This window comes from Bacillus rossius, chromosome 1 (genome assembly GCF_032445375.1).
Source record: "Bacillus rossius redtenbacheri isolate Brsri chromosome 1, Brsri_v3, whole genome shotgun sequence".
Taxonomy (NCBI): domain Eukaryota; kingdom Metazoa; phylum Arthropoda; class Insecta; order Phasmatodea; family Bacillidae; genus Bacillus; species Bacillus rossius.
In genome coordinates, this window is record NC_086330.1 from 362,801,996 (window position 1) to 362,815,845 (window position 13,850).

The window sequence follows — 13,850 nt, forward strand, 5'->3', positions numbered from 1 at the left end:
CCGGGTCTCTAGTTATAATAAATGCATTCCCTCCTTCATCCAGCCCAACATTCTTCATACACTGAAGCGGCAGGAATTGTGTTTACAAGTAGTCTGTGTTTAATGCCCGTGTGCACACGTAATTCTGTAAGTTTGTCTTTCATACAAATTTGACATGTGTTTTTAATGCAGTTAATAATATCAATATATTATTTATGAATAAATAATAATTGACTTAAGATCAAAATAAATTATATAAGTAGGTATATAAAGTATGTCCTGGGACACCGGCTCACGGCTGGGGATTCAGGGATTCGAGGCGGCCATCTTGGATTACGTCACTTCCGGCGGCCATCTTGGATTACGTCACTTCCGGCGGCCATCTTGGATTACGTCACTTCCGGCCGCCATCTTGGATTACGTCACTTCCGGCGGCCATCTTGGATTACGTCACTTCCGGCGGCCATCTTGGATTTGACTTTAACCTTTGACCCCGACGACCATTTTGTTTTCTAGAACATTCCACCTTATTATGACGTCATGTCCGCCATCTTGAAAATCCTTATTTATTATCCGATTTTAATTAAAAAAAATAAAAATTAATAATTTAATTTTAATTAAATGTTACAATTATATAGCACCACACTCCTATACATTATGTTTACATCATCGAGCGCCCCACTCTTCTACATTACGATTACATCATCGAACACCCCACTCATCCCTGTTACAAGTTTTCGTTACACCGCATTATTTAAAATAAATTTAATATCAAAATAAAAATATATACCATCATTGTCTGCCGGAGGCAGCCATCTTATTTAGTGGAGACCGCCATCTTGATTTCATCTGATGGATGTTATCATCGGGTGTAGGTTTCTAAAGTACATTAGTGTATGTAAGGTCGAGTTCCTATCCCGTACCAGCATTATTATGATCCTTATAGACAAAAATCCACAAAATCCACAAAAATCCACAAAAATCCACAAAATCCACAAAAACCACAGTCATTTCGTTGTTGTAACCATAATTTTTTCTTAAAGTCTTATCATCTATAGGTTTAACTAAAACATATGTTGTCAATACTATCGTTGTGGATGTGATGGTTAAAGTAATGATAATTTTAAAAAAACATTTATTACTCCATCTTAGCGGACCAGAAATGTTTCCGAGTCCTAACTCACAAGTAATATTCTCTCCTCATGTTTGCGTACTCGGTTTTTAAAAGTTGCATGGAAGCAGATATTTTTAATGTCTGCATATAATTACGTTCCTAAACCAGTTCATGTTTGCGGACTCGTGTTTTAAAGCTGCATGGAAGCAGATATTTTTAATGTCAGCGTATAATTACACTTTACCATTCTCTAAGACTTTTATAAGTATTAGTACCTTGGATGATATAGGTGTTATGTTAAAATAATAAACAATTTGACGGAAGCACATTCATAGAAAAGGACGAACAATCGGAAGCGCAATCAACAAACGGGAAGCACATTTGGAAGCACTATCTACAAAAAAGGAAGCACATTTGGAAGCACAATCAACGAAAAGGAAGCACAACCGAACATGTTACGTTTCAACTTAATGTCTGATCACTATAGTGTATATGATGCACTTACAACACTCACCTCAGGCATTACCTACTGCCACTACGAGTTGCACTTCATATCAAATGAAAATAGTATTTTTTTAAGTCGTGGCAAGAAGTCGAAGTAAATAAAATATCAAAACAATATTTAACACTATTTAATAAAAAAACACACAACGCTCCGCAGTACTTTCCATACTAGCCATCAATTACTCTGCCCACACAACTATACAAGCATCACGCAGCTCCAAAGTCGATATCCCCCCTCCCCTTCACAGCAGCAATATCCTCCACAGTCAGAGTGGAGGTGTTCACAGGTACATCTGCGATGTCTTCCCTGGACTCTTCGTCTTCATCCATCGCAAGAGCTTCTTCCTGGCCGCTAGCCTCCTGACAGCACGCATATAACTCATCATCAACAATCTTAGGTGGCCCGACACATCTTACTAGCTCTGTTGATAACTACGAATGATACATCCTAAGGCTGCAATTGTTAAACTGTCCCCACCCCTCTACCCTTTCTATTGCAGTCCTGTTCGTGCGTGCCAAGCACACACGTCACTGACGCACGGCCTTTGACGTCATCAGACCTACCCCCTCCCCCCTCACCCTGAACCATCCACACCCCAAATAGCTGAATCATTTAGACCTGTCGCCACGCGTCCCCAGCCTCATAATACCATTTTAATCACCTTCGACGAACATTCCGACCTCTGGTAACTAGTGAAAAGTTTCAAACAACACATGAATAAATACTTTTTTTATTTATTTTAGACTTGCATTTATTAATATAAAAATTTACATTTCAAAACATTAAAATTTATATGGCATCAGTAGATTTTATCCAACTGATTTTCACATTTATCGAATCCTAGCCACTTCACAAACAAGGCATCATCTTTCTAATCTATCAATTTTTTTACTTAATAATCGCTTGGGTACTTGGTAGGCTGAATTTATTCCCCATAGAATCCGCCACGTATCACCGAACCTCGTAAATCTTCCAAGTAGTAACATCACGGAATATTTATGTCAACCATTTATAAATACATACAAAATATTCAATTTTAGCTCTAAGTTTTATCACGCCTAGTTTATTTGCATCAAAATAAACAGTTTCCAGGAGTGAGTTATCTTTTACATTAACAGGCACCATGCCAGTTTTTCTGTATTTTCTGTAACTTATAAATCCCTTTTGCTGCGAACTCCCTTCACATGACTTCCTTTAGAGCAGGAATAAATCAATCATCCGCCCATCCTTTATCTCGGTGAACATAGTTGAATTATTTATTTCGAACAAGGCTACAAGACTTCTTGGCTACAAAGCTACAACCTACAAGGTTACAATCGGCTACGTGTCTACAATACTACCAGGCTACAAGACCACGAGGCTACAAGGATACATCAAACACATAGAAAAAAATCTGGGTATAAAAATACCAACTCAGCAAATTTAAAGCCTACTGTAGAGCAGAAATATCCCTGAAATATGTATTTTATGCTTCCTACAAGACCAAGGGGTTTTGAACCATTACATATTCAGCCCTGGCTACAGGCTTGACAACAGACATTCAATGAAACGGACACACATTTGCATAAAACATTCAACTCAGTAGGATACAATATCTAGGATACATTAGCTAAAATACTAAAGGAAACGATAGGATCCAGCTCAAGCCGGCTACAATGCCTCCAACCACATTTGGCTCCAAATGATTTTAGTTACAATGTAGCACGTACCTGCCACAATTGACGGCAAGACGTTATTATGACTCTCCATTTTGTTAGTCATTTATTACGAATTTTACATCTTTAAGTTAGAAGTTGTTCTACGAGAACCCAACCTTAGCTAGAAATTAGATTACAATAAATAAAACAAACTTTTTTATCCAAAGTATAATTTGGTTTTTCACTTTTATACACATGCAGACAAAACAAGTTATTGTTGTATGTAGCATACATTTCTTATTTCACGAAGTATAGAGCATATTTGTTTGGTATTGGGTAAATTTTCTTCATTTTTGCGAGGCAAGTAGAAGTCTTAACCTATCTACCAATAGGTTAGAATATTTCCATGTGGCATAATAAATATCTTCGGCTTCTAACATCTTACGTAAATTTTCATTACTAATACTTTTAAGACCTCTAAAGTTCCGTTTTTAATACCAGCCTCAAAGCCATTAAAATTGTAATCACCCCACTGACCATCATAGGCCTAATCTGAATAATTTAGTTTAATAAGTCGTTTCCATCATTTTGGTCTCAACACTTTATCACAGTATTCGATCTTGTGAGCTTCAAGTCCTTAATCATAGTTAGTTCTTGTAAGCTTCAGGTGAATCATAGCAGTCTTCGACCTTTTCAGCTTTAGGCTGTTCTATAGTGCTCTCAATTTCATGGAGGCGACTAGAACTTGGTGTAATTTTTTTAATCCCCCATGAAAATGCTACTTTCTTCGTTAACTTTTAATTCCAAATAATTAACAAGACCTGGGATAGTACATACTATTAGAATCATCATCTTCACATTTCTCGTGATCATTATAGTCGTCTAATATTTTGCTACCATTTCACTTCCTTGCTTTTATAGACACACAATTCTTAACATTAACCAGCCTTGTTTAACCAGACCTCAAGGGGGAAGAGAATCATGTTACAAACGAGTGTTTCTCGGCTGTACTTAGCCTATTTAACGAATGAGTAATGGATATTTTTATTCAAGTACTACCTGATTAAAATGCGGAAATTTCTTATTTGGTGTCAGGAATTGACAATACAAACGGATATCTCTCAATATATTCCAAGACCAATACAAAAAATAAAACTCAATAAAAGATATATGACTCAAGAAAATCTGGAAGCACATTCCATTAAATTAATTTATTAACTCAGAACCATTCCTCTAAAAGAATACAGACGTGTCTATTACTAATGTGAACACACATTTAAACACTAATACTCCTATTTCAAACATAATTCATCATATTTCAAACACATCTCAGCATATTTCAAACAATTATCCACACAATCCACAAAAACTGCATATTTCAAGACTAAGAAGAGAAGTTTGAAAGATGTTCTTTTCTCTTCTAGAGCGACTCATGATGTTACAATCAACTCGTTTTCGTCGATGCTATAGATGTTTATGCAGGCACGAGGATTCTGTTTCTCTAACAGAGGTATCTGGCGAAGTGGATTGGGAAACTCGTTGTTAGTGAAGTTGAACTTCCCCTCCAAGTCATTGTAGCACTGACTAACATGCTCAGATGCTCACCCGCATTTAACTTGACCAGAATTGCACACTAAAACATATGTGCTCATCTAAGTATTTACAGATTGACCACCGCATATTTTTCTTTGATGCAGGTAGGTATTTCGATGTAGGAGCTAGCTCGAAGTGGATCAAGCTTGTTAATGTGTAGTTGTAGTCGCCAGACAAAGACCATCCGGACCCCTTTCATAATTAGTATTCTTCCTCTTTTCATATCTTAAATATGTATTCAGTAATGACATCCTCCACTTCACGAACTGCAAAGAGTGGAACATTCGTGGTTTTGAAGGCCCTCTTGTCTTCACACGTACCCATTGGCTTTTCACAATTGCACTCAAGCACGATGTAATACATCCTCTTCAATTTCCTCTAGAAGTTGGCTTATTAGTTTAACCTTGATAGAGTCCAAGTATGTACATGTGTCCTTGACAGAACTGGTATTATTTTCTACCACACACAAGTCTTCAAGTTACCCCAGATTCCCACTTCTGCAATGATGAAGTCGTGGATGTTGGCCAAAACCCGCCTCTGTCACCAGCAATGTTCGGCTGGTGCTTGGCTTAGGTATGACTACAGGCTTAAGCGCGGCCATTATCTGCTTCTTAGTTGATAGTGGATCAGTACCCTTGCACGCTTTGGTATGTGCTTTCAACTTACCAGCCCTGGCGAACACTTTAGCATAGTTCCCACACGAATACATTTTATGGCTAGGTTTGAGACCGCAAGCCGTCTTCTCATGATGTGTGACATGGCTGGAGTTTTCGAAGGTTTTGAAGCAGAAGCTACACCAGGTGACTGAAGTCGTGAGGGCAGCACCAGTACATGTTGTAAGATATTACCGCAATTTATCACTGCGAGCAACCATCTTTCCACACAGATGACACTGCTTGAGGTCATGTTGCTGGTTGTCAGCACACTGACGTTCATAACGGTAGCAGTTATTAGCTGCCGTATAGGTAGCAGGGCAGAAACGTCATTTCTGCATGGTTGATGTCATCACAACAATCGGTAGTCTGTGCTCAATGCACGGAACACACGAAGGAAGCCCGACGTACAGAGAACTATAACACAAGTCTTAAGAAAACAATGTAGCTACCCTTTACATGAAAATGTTTGCATACATAACTTGAAACCTACAAAATACAGCTTCAACAAACCAATCCTTAAGTTAGCACTACCTTACCCCGAAAGAAATATCTAAAAAATCACTAAAATGTTAAAGTACTGTAACTGACAAGTTACACAGAAGTAGTCAAAAAATATTCAAAGTCCCGGTAACTGGTAACTTTTACAAATTTTTAAGTACAGAGAAGCATTTAGCTGAAAAATATTCAAAGTCACACAACAAATGTTTAAGTACAGAGAAGCATTACCTGAAAATATTCAAAGCCCTATTTAGTTACATTTTCAAACAAAATATTAAGTACACAGCAGCATTTAGCTCGAAAATATTCAAAGTCCACACAACTCCCTCCCTCTCCACACAAATGTTTAAGTACAGAGAAGCATTAAACTGAAAAATATTCAAAAGCCCGCACAGCTACATTTTCACACAATAGTTTTAAGTACACAGAAGAAGCTAGCAGAAAAAAATTTTCAAAGTTCTGATAGCTAACAAAATTATTTAAAAGATCATATAGATAGCTATCTAAAAAAGGAAAAAAATGAATACATAGCCTCAAATCCACTCATTTACACGAAATCCAAAAAATTAACACACAAACTACAACTAATCATACTACCCCTCAATATAACAAAGAAGCCCCTTGCTTGAAACCAACCAAACATAAAAATTGTTACAATTTTAGCACAAAACGTAGCTCATGTGCAGGTTTTCATAACTCCTGAGTTTCGGTAGGTCTGTGATGTGTGCAGGGGTATGGGGTAAAAACATGTAGCAACCATGCAACAAGTATGATTAACCTCTATAGCTTGGACCAAGTACAACCACTTTTGGCTTTGTCAATTAGAGATGAGGTCGCGAGGTACTTTCACAATCATGACTCATCTCTCAAAAATGTCTGAGAGCCTGAGCTATCCACAACAGTCTCAAGCAATTCACAGCATCGTGGACCCTTGAGTCCCTCAGCACACAACCATTATCTACACACACAGTTAAACTTCTACATGTCAATACTTGACATGGTAAATGTTATAGTTGCGAAAGGAAATAGTTAGAAAAATTGAAATCCAATACTTTTTTGGATTCAGAACATACACATACATGTGTGAAACTAAGCATGGGACTTGAGCGAAAACATTAGTTGCTCACGAAACATTTTGTGTAAATAACTTTATACCTACAAACCCACATTAAATCCATAATTCATAGTGATAAATTATCAAACCAACCCACAACACCATCATATTAATCCGCACATTAGCATATTGCAGCTACCCCCACCACCCTTTAAATTCAATCTAACATAAAAATCACTAAAATACCCCCAATGTAAAAATTACAAGTCGAAAAAATATGCATGAGTTCAAGTATGGAGGTGATCTCATCCATGTCAGTATAGGCTCCTACACAAAAAGAAACAATTAAATGTAACACCCCGGCCACCAAATCATTTAGACCATCCCTAGTCACATATAATATCTCTTATGCTGCCATTATTCTGAAAATCACAAGATTCTTTGTTTTTAACACCAGCTACATAGTCATTATCCTCATCATCTTCTCAGATATCATCGACACAGCAATCATCATGATCAACATACTCATACAGATTACTGTCATATTTCTTCATCATAGGCATCGAAGCTTCTTCTTTGTCTTGAAATATCCTTTATAAGTGTCCATCCGTTCTCAAAGTTCGAAGGCTCTGGAGAAATGGGCAGAAACATAACCTCACGTTTCACAATAATGATACTTCCACCGTCTTCGGTCTTCCTTGAACCTTTAACATCCTTAATTCCAAGTTCTTTGTCGAGATCAGAAGAGCTACAAACATTCATCCCAAGGAATAACATTCATCAGTGAGCATAACTTTACAAGTCTTGCAATGTCTTTTTAAGCTCTCTCTTAGAGCAAAATACCTGTCACACCGATCAAAACTTAACATTTTATATAGTTGGTTTTTGACATGATCATTTTTTCTCAAAGTAAAACCCCCCGTCACAATAACTACACCAGCGACCTTTTCATGACGTTAATAGCACCGATCCAGAATCCATATTAGTTTCTACGGCAAAAGTCAGAAGCAACCTGAAAGTTCAAACACGAATACTAAACTTAAATAGAACATTAAAATAAACTATCAGCTTAATTCCGAATTTTAAATAATACATGGTTAAGTAGTTCCGCTTCTCACCAACAAATTTTGCAACATCTGATTTAAAGTACTTAATTATTTCTTTCTAATGAAGTAAACCTTATACAAAGTACATAATATTAGTTAAGGAAACATAAATGTTACCCACATATGACTACAAATGTAGTCAATTCGACAGCAAATGTAAGCAATTTTCTCCATCTGTCTACAAATGTAACCCTGTAGCCTATGTATTCCGATCTTCAACCCACTTCGTTTCAGAGTATGATGGGTGTATTCATACTGTTTATAAAGCTATGTTATTATGTAGCATGCAGGATGTATACTTGGTGTTCGCAAGAGAAGTAAGGATTCGATAGGTCTCAAGGGAAAGAAAATAAAATTTGTGTTGTCCTCGTAACAAGCTATCTTTTGCTTATATGTAACAAAATAGTGAATTTTAATCAAGTGTCATCGTTATTATCATTTGTTTAAACTAACCGAAATTCTCAGCACATAACCAGTCACATGTAGAAATAATCTGACTATGGTGGATTATTACCCCAGAATTCACTGAAAAATGCTATGTGAGAATCAATTTTATTTCTAAATAAGGTCACATTCGTCAGTTCTAAGAGTGAACATTATGGAGGATGTATACTTAGTGTTCGCAAGAGAAGTAAGGATTCGATAGGTCTCAAGAGAAAAGCATCAAATTCTTGTCAGGTAAAAAAGCAGAACACACAAAAAAAAATTCTGACACAGTAAAGTTGAAGCAAAAGTAGAAATCCATCGAAATTTCACGTGAAAAAATAGGAGCACTCAGAGAAAACCATTAGGGAAAGATGTCGTTTATAAACATCATAAATTAACAATTGTTTTAAAAAAGCCCAAATTAAATCCTGTTTAAGCAACATGAGAGTTCTAGCACAAGTCAGCTTGTGAACTCTTTTGTTTAAGCAACATGAGAGTTCTAGCATAAGTCAGCTTGTGAACTCTTTGCTTAAGCAACACGAGAGTTCTGGCACAAGTCAGCTTGTGAACTCTTTGCTTAAGCAACATGAGAGTTCTGGCACAAGTCAGCTTGTGAACTCTTTGCTTAAGCAACATGAGAGTTCTGGCACAAGTCAGCTTGTGAACTCTTTGCTTAAGCAACATGAGATTTCTGGCACAAGTCAGCTTGTGAACTCTTTGCTTAAGCAACATGAGAGTTCTGGCACAAGTCACTTGTGAACTCTTTGATTAAACAGGATTTAATTTGGGCTTTTTTAAAACAATTGTTAATTTATGATGTTTATAAACGACATCTTTCCCTAATGGTTTTCTCTGAGTGCTCCTATTTTTTCACGTGAAATTTCGATGGATTTCTACTTTTGCTTCAACTTTACTGTGTCAGAATTTTTTTTTGTGTGTTCTGCTTTTTTACCTGACAAGAATTTGATGCTTTTCTCTTGAGACCTATCGAATCCTTACTTCTCTTGCGAACACTAAGTATACATCCTCCATAATGTTCACTCTTAGAACTGACGAATGTGACCTTATTTAGAAATAAAATTGATTCTCACATAGCATTTTTCAGTGAATTCTGGGGTAATAATCCACCATAGTCAGATTATTTCTACATGTGACTGGTTATGTGCTGAGAATTTCGGTTAGTTTAAACAAATGATAATAACGATGACACTTGATTAAAATTCACTATTTTGTTACATATAAGCAAAAGATAGCTTGTTACGAGGACAACACAAATTTTATTTTCTTTCCCTTGAGACCTATCGAATCCTTACTTCTCTTGCGAACACCAAGTATACATCCTGCATGCTACATAATAACATAGCTTTATAAACAGTATGAATACACCCATCATACTCTGAAACGAAGTGGGTTGAAGATCGGAATACATAGGCTACAGGGTTACATTTGTAGACAGATGGAGAAAATTGCTTACATTTGCTGTCGAATTGACTACATTTGTAGTCATATGTGGGTAACATTTATGTTTCCTTAACTAATATTATGTACTTTGTATAAGGTTTACTTCATTAGAAAGAAATAATTAAGTACTTTAAATCAGATGTTGCAAAATTTGTTGGTGAGAAGCGGAACTACTTAACCATGTATTATTTAAAATTCGGAATTAAGCTGATAGTTTATTTTAATGTTCTATTTAAGTTTAGTATTCGTGTTTGAACTTTCAGGTTGCTTCTGACTTTTGCCGTAGAAACTAATATGGATTCTGGATCGGTGCTATTAACGTCATGAAAAGGTCGCTGGTGTAGTTATTGTGACGGGGGGTTTTACTTTGAGAAAAAATGATCATGTCAAAAACCAACTATATAAAATGTTAAGTTTTGATCGGTGTGACAGGTATTTTGCTCTAAGAGAGAGCTTAAAAAGACATTGCAAGACTTGTAAAGTTATGCTCACTGATGAATGTTATTCCTTGGGATGAATGTTTGTAGCTCTTCTGATCTCGACAAAGAACTTGGAATTAAGGATGTTAAAGGTTCAAGGAAGACCGAAGACGGTGGAAGTATCATTATTGTGAAACGTGAGGTTATGTTTCTGCCCATTTCTCCAGAGCCTTCGAACTTTGAGAACGGATGGACACTTATAAAGGATATTTCAAGACAAAGAAGAAGCTTCGATGCCTATGATGAAGAAATATGACAGTAATCTGTATGAGTATGTTGATCATGATGATTGCTGTGTCGATGATATCTGAGAAGATGATGAGGATAATGACTATGTAGCTGGTGTTAAAAACAAAGAATCTTGTGATTTTCAGAATAATGGCAGCATAAGAGATATTATATGTGACTAGGGATGGTCTAAATGATTTGGTGGCCGGGGTGTTACATTTAATTGTTTCTTTTTGTGTAGGAGCCTATACTGACATGGATGAGATCACCTCCATACTTGAACTCATGCATATTTTTTCGACTTGTAATTTTTACATTGGGGGTATTTTAGTGATTTTTATGTTAGATTGAATTTAAAGGGTGGTGGGGGTAGCTGCAATATGCTAATGTGCGGATTAATATGATGGTGTTGTGGGTTGGTTTGATAATTTATCACTATGAATTATGGATTTAATGTGGGTTTGTAGGTATAAAGTTATTTACACAAAATGTTTCGTGAGCAACTAATGTTTTCGCTCAAGTCCCATGCTTAGTTTCACACATGTATGTGTATGTTCTGAATCCAAAAAAGTATTGGATTTCAATTTTTCTAACTATTTCCTTTCGCAACTATAACATTTACCATGTCAAGTATTGACATGTAGAAGTTTAACTGTGTGTGTAGATAATGGTTGTGTGCTGAGGGACTCAAGGGTCCACGATGCTGTGAATTGCTTGAGACTGTTGTGGATAGCTCAGGCTCTCAGACATTTTTGAGAGATGAGTCATGATTGTGAAAGTACCTCGCGACCTCATCTCTAATTGACAAAGCCAAAAGTGGTTGTACTTGGTCCAAGCTATAGAGGTTAATCATACTTGTTGCATGGTTGCTACATGTTTTTACCCCATACCCCTGCACACATCACAGACCTACCGAAACTCAGGAGTTATGAAAACCTGCACATGAGCTACGTTTTGTGCTAAAATTGTAACAATTTTTATGTTTGGTTGGTTTCAAGCAAGGGGCTTCTTTGTTATATTGAGGGGTAGTATGATTAGTTGTAGTTTGTGTGTTAATTTTTTGGATTTCGTGTAAATGAGTGGATTTGAGGCTATGTATTCATTTTTTTCCTTTTTTAGATAGCTATCTATATGATCTTTTAAATAATTTTGTTAGCTATCAGAACTTTGAAAATTTTTTTCTGCTAGCTTCTTCTGTGTACTTAAAACTATTGTGTGAAAATGTAGCTGTGCGGGCTTTTGAATATTTTTCAGTTTAATGCTTCTCTGTACTTAAACATTTGTGTGGAGAGGGAGGGAGTTGTGTGGACTTTGAATATTTTCGAGCTAAATGCTGCTGTGTACTTAATATTTTGTTTGAAAATGTAACTAAATAGGGCTTTGAATATTTTCAGGTAATGCTTCTCTGTACTTAAACATTTGTTGTGTGACTTTGAATATTTTTCAGCTAAATGCTTCTCTGTACTTAAAAATTTGTAAAAGTTACCAGTTACCGGGACTTTGAATATTTTTTGACTACTTCTGTGTAACTTGTCAGTTACAGTACTTTAACATTTTAGTGATTTTTTAGATATTTCTTTCGGGGTAAGGTAGTGCTAACTTAAGGATTGGTTTGTTGAAGCTGTATTTTGTAGGTTTCAAGTTATGTATGCAAACATTTTCATGTAAAGGGTAGCTACATTGTTTTCTTAAGACTTGTGTTATAGTTCTCTGTACGTCGGGCTTCCTTCGTGTGTTCCGTGCATTGAGCACAGACTACCGATTGTTGTGATGACATCAACCATGCAGAAATGACGTTTCTGCCCTGCTACCTATACGGCAGCTAATAACTGCTACCGTTATGAACGTCAGTGTGCTGACAACCAGCAACATGACCTCAAGCAGTGTCATCTGTGTGGAAAGATGGTTGCTCGCAGTGATAAATTGCGGTAATATCTTACAACATGTACTGGTGCTGCCCTCACGACTTCAGTCACCTGGTGTAGCTTCTGCTTCAAAACCTTCGAAAACTCCAGCCATGTCACACATCATGAGAAGACGGCTTGCGGTCTCAAACCTAGCCATAAAATGTATTCGTGTGGGAACTATGCTAAAGTGTTCGCCAGGGCTGGTAAGTTGAAAGCACATACCAAAGCGTGCAAGGGTACTGATCCACTATCAACTAAGAAGCAGATAATGGCCGCGCTTAAGCCTGTAGTCATACCTAAGCCAAGCACCAGCCGAACATTGCTGGTGACAGAGGCGGGTTTTGGCCAACATCCACGACTTCATCATTGCAGAAGTGGGAATCTGGGGTAACTTGAAGACTTGTGTGTGGTAGAAAATAATACCAGTTCTGTCAAGGACACATGTACATACTTGGACTCTATCAAGGTTAAACTAATAAGCCAACTTCTAGAGGAAATTGAAGAGGATGTATTACATCGTGCTTGAGTGCAATTGTGAAAAGCCAATGGGTACGTGTGAAGACAAGAGGGCCTTCAAAACCACGAATGTTCCACTCTTTGCAGTTCGTGAAGTGGAGGATGTCATTACTGAATACATATTTAAGATATGAAAAGAGGAAGAATACTAATTATGAAAGGGGTCCGGATGGTCTTTGTCTGGCGACTACAACTACACATTAACAAGCTTGATCCACTTCGAGCTAGCTCCTACATCGAAATACCTACCTGCATCAAAGAAAAATATGCGGTGGTCAATCTGTAAATACTTAGATGAGCACATATGTTTTAGTGTGCAATTCTGGTCAAGTTAAATGCGGGTGAGCATCTGAGCATGTTAGTCAGTGCTACAATGACTTGGAGGGGAAGTTCAACTTCACTAACAACGAGTTTCCCAATCCACTTCGCCAGATACCTCTGTTAGAGAAACAGAATCCTCGTGCCTGCATAAACATCTATAGCATCGACGAAAACGAGTTGATTGTAACATCATGAGTCGCTCTAGAAGAGAAAAGAACATCTTTCAAACTTCTCTTCTTAGTCTTGAAATATGCAGTTTTTGTGGATTGTGTGGATAATTGTTTGAAATATGCTGAGATGTGTTTGAAATATGATGAATTATGTTTGAAATAGGAGTATTAGTGTTTAAATGTGTGTTCACATTAGTAAT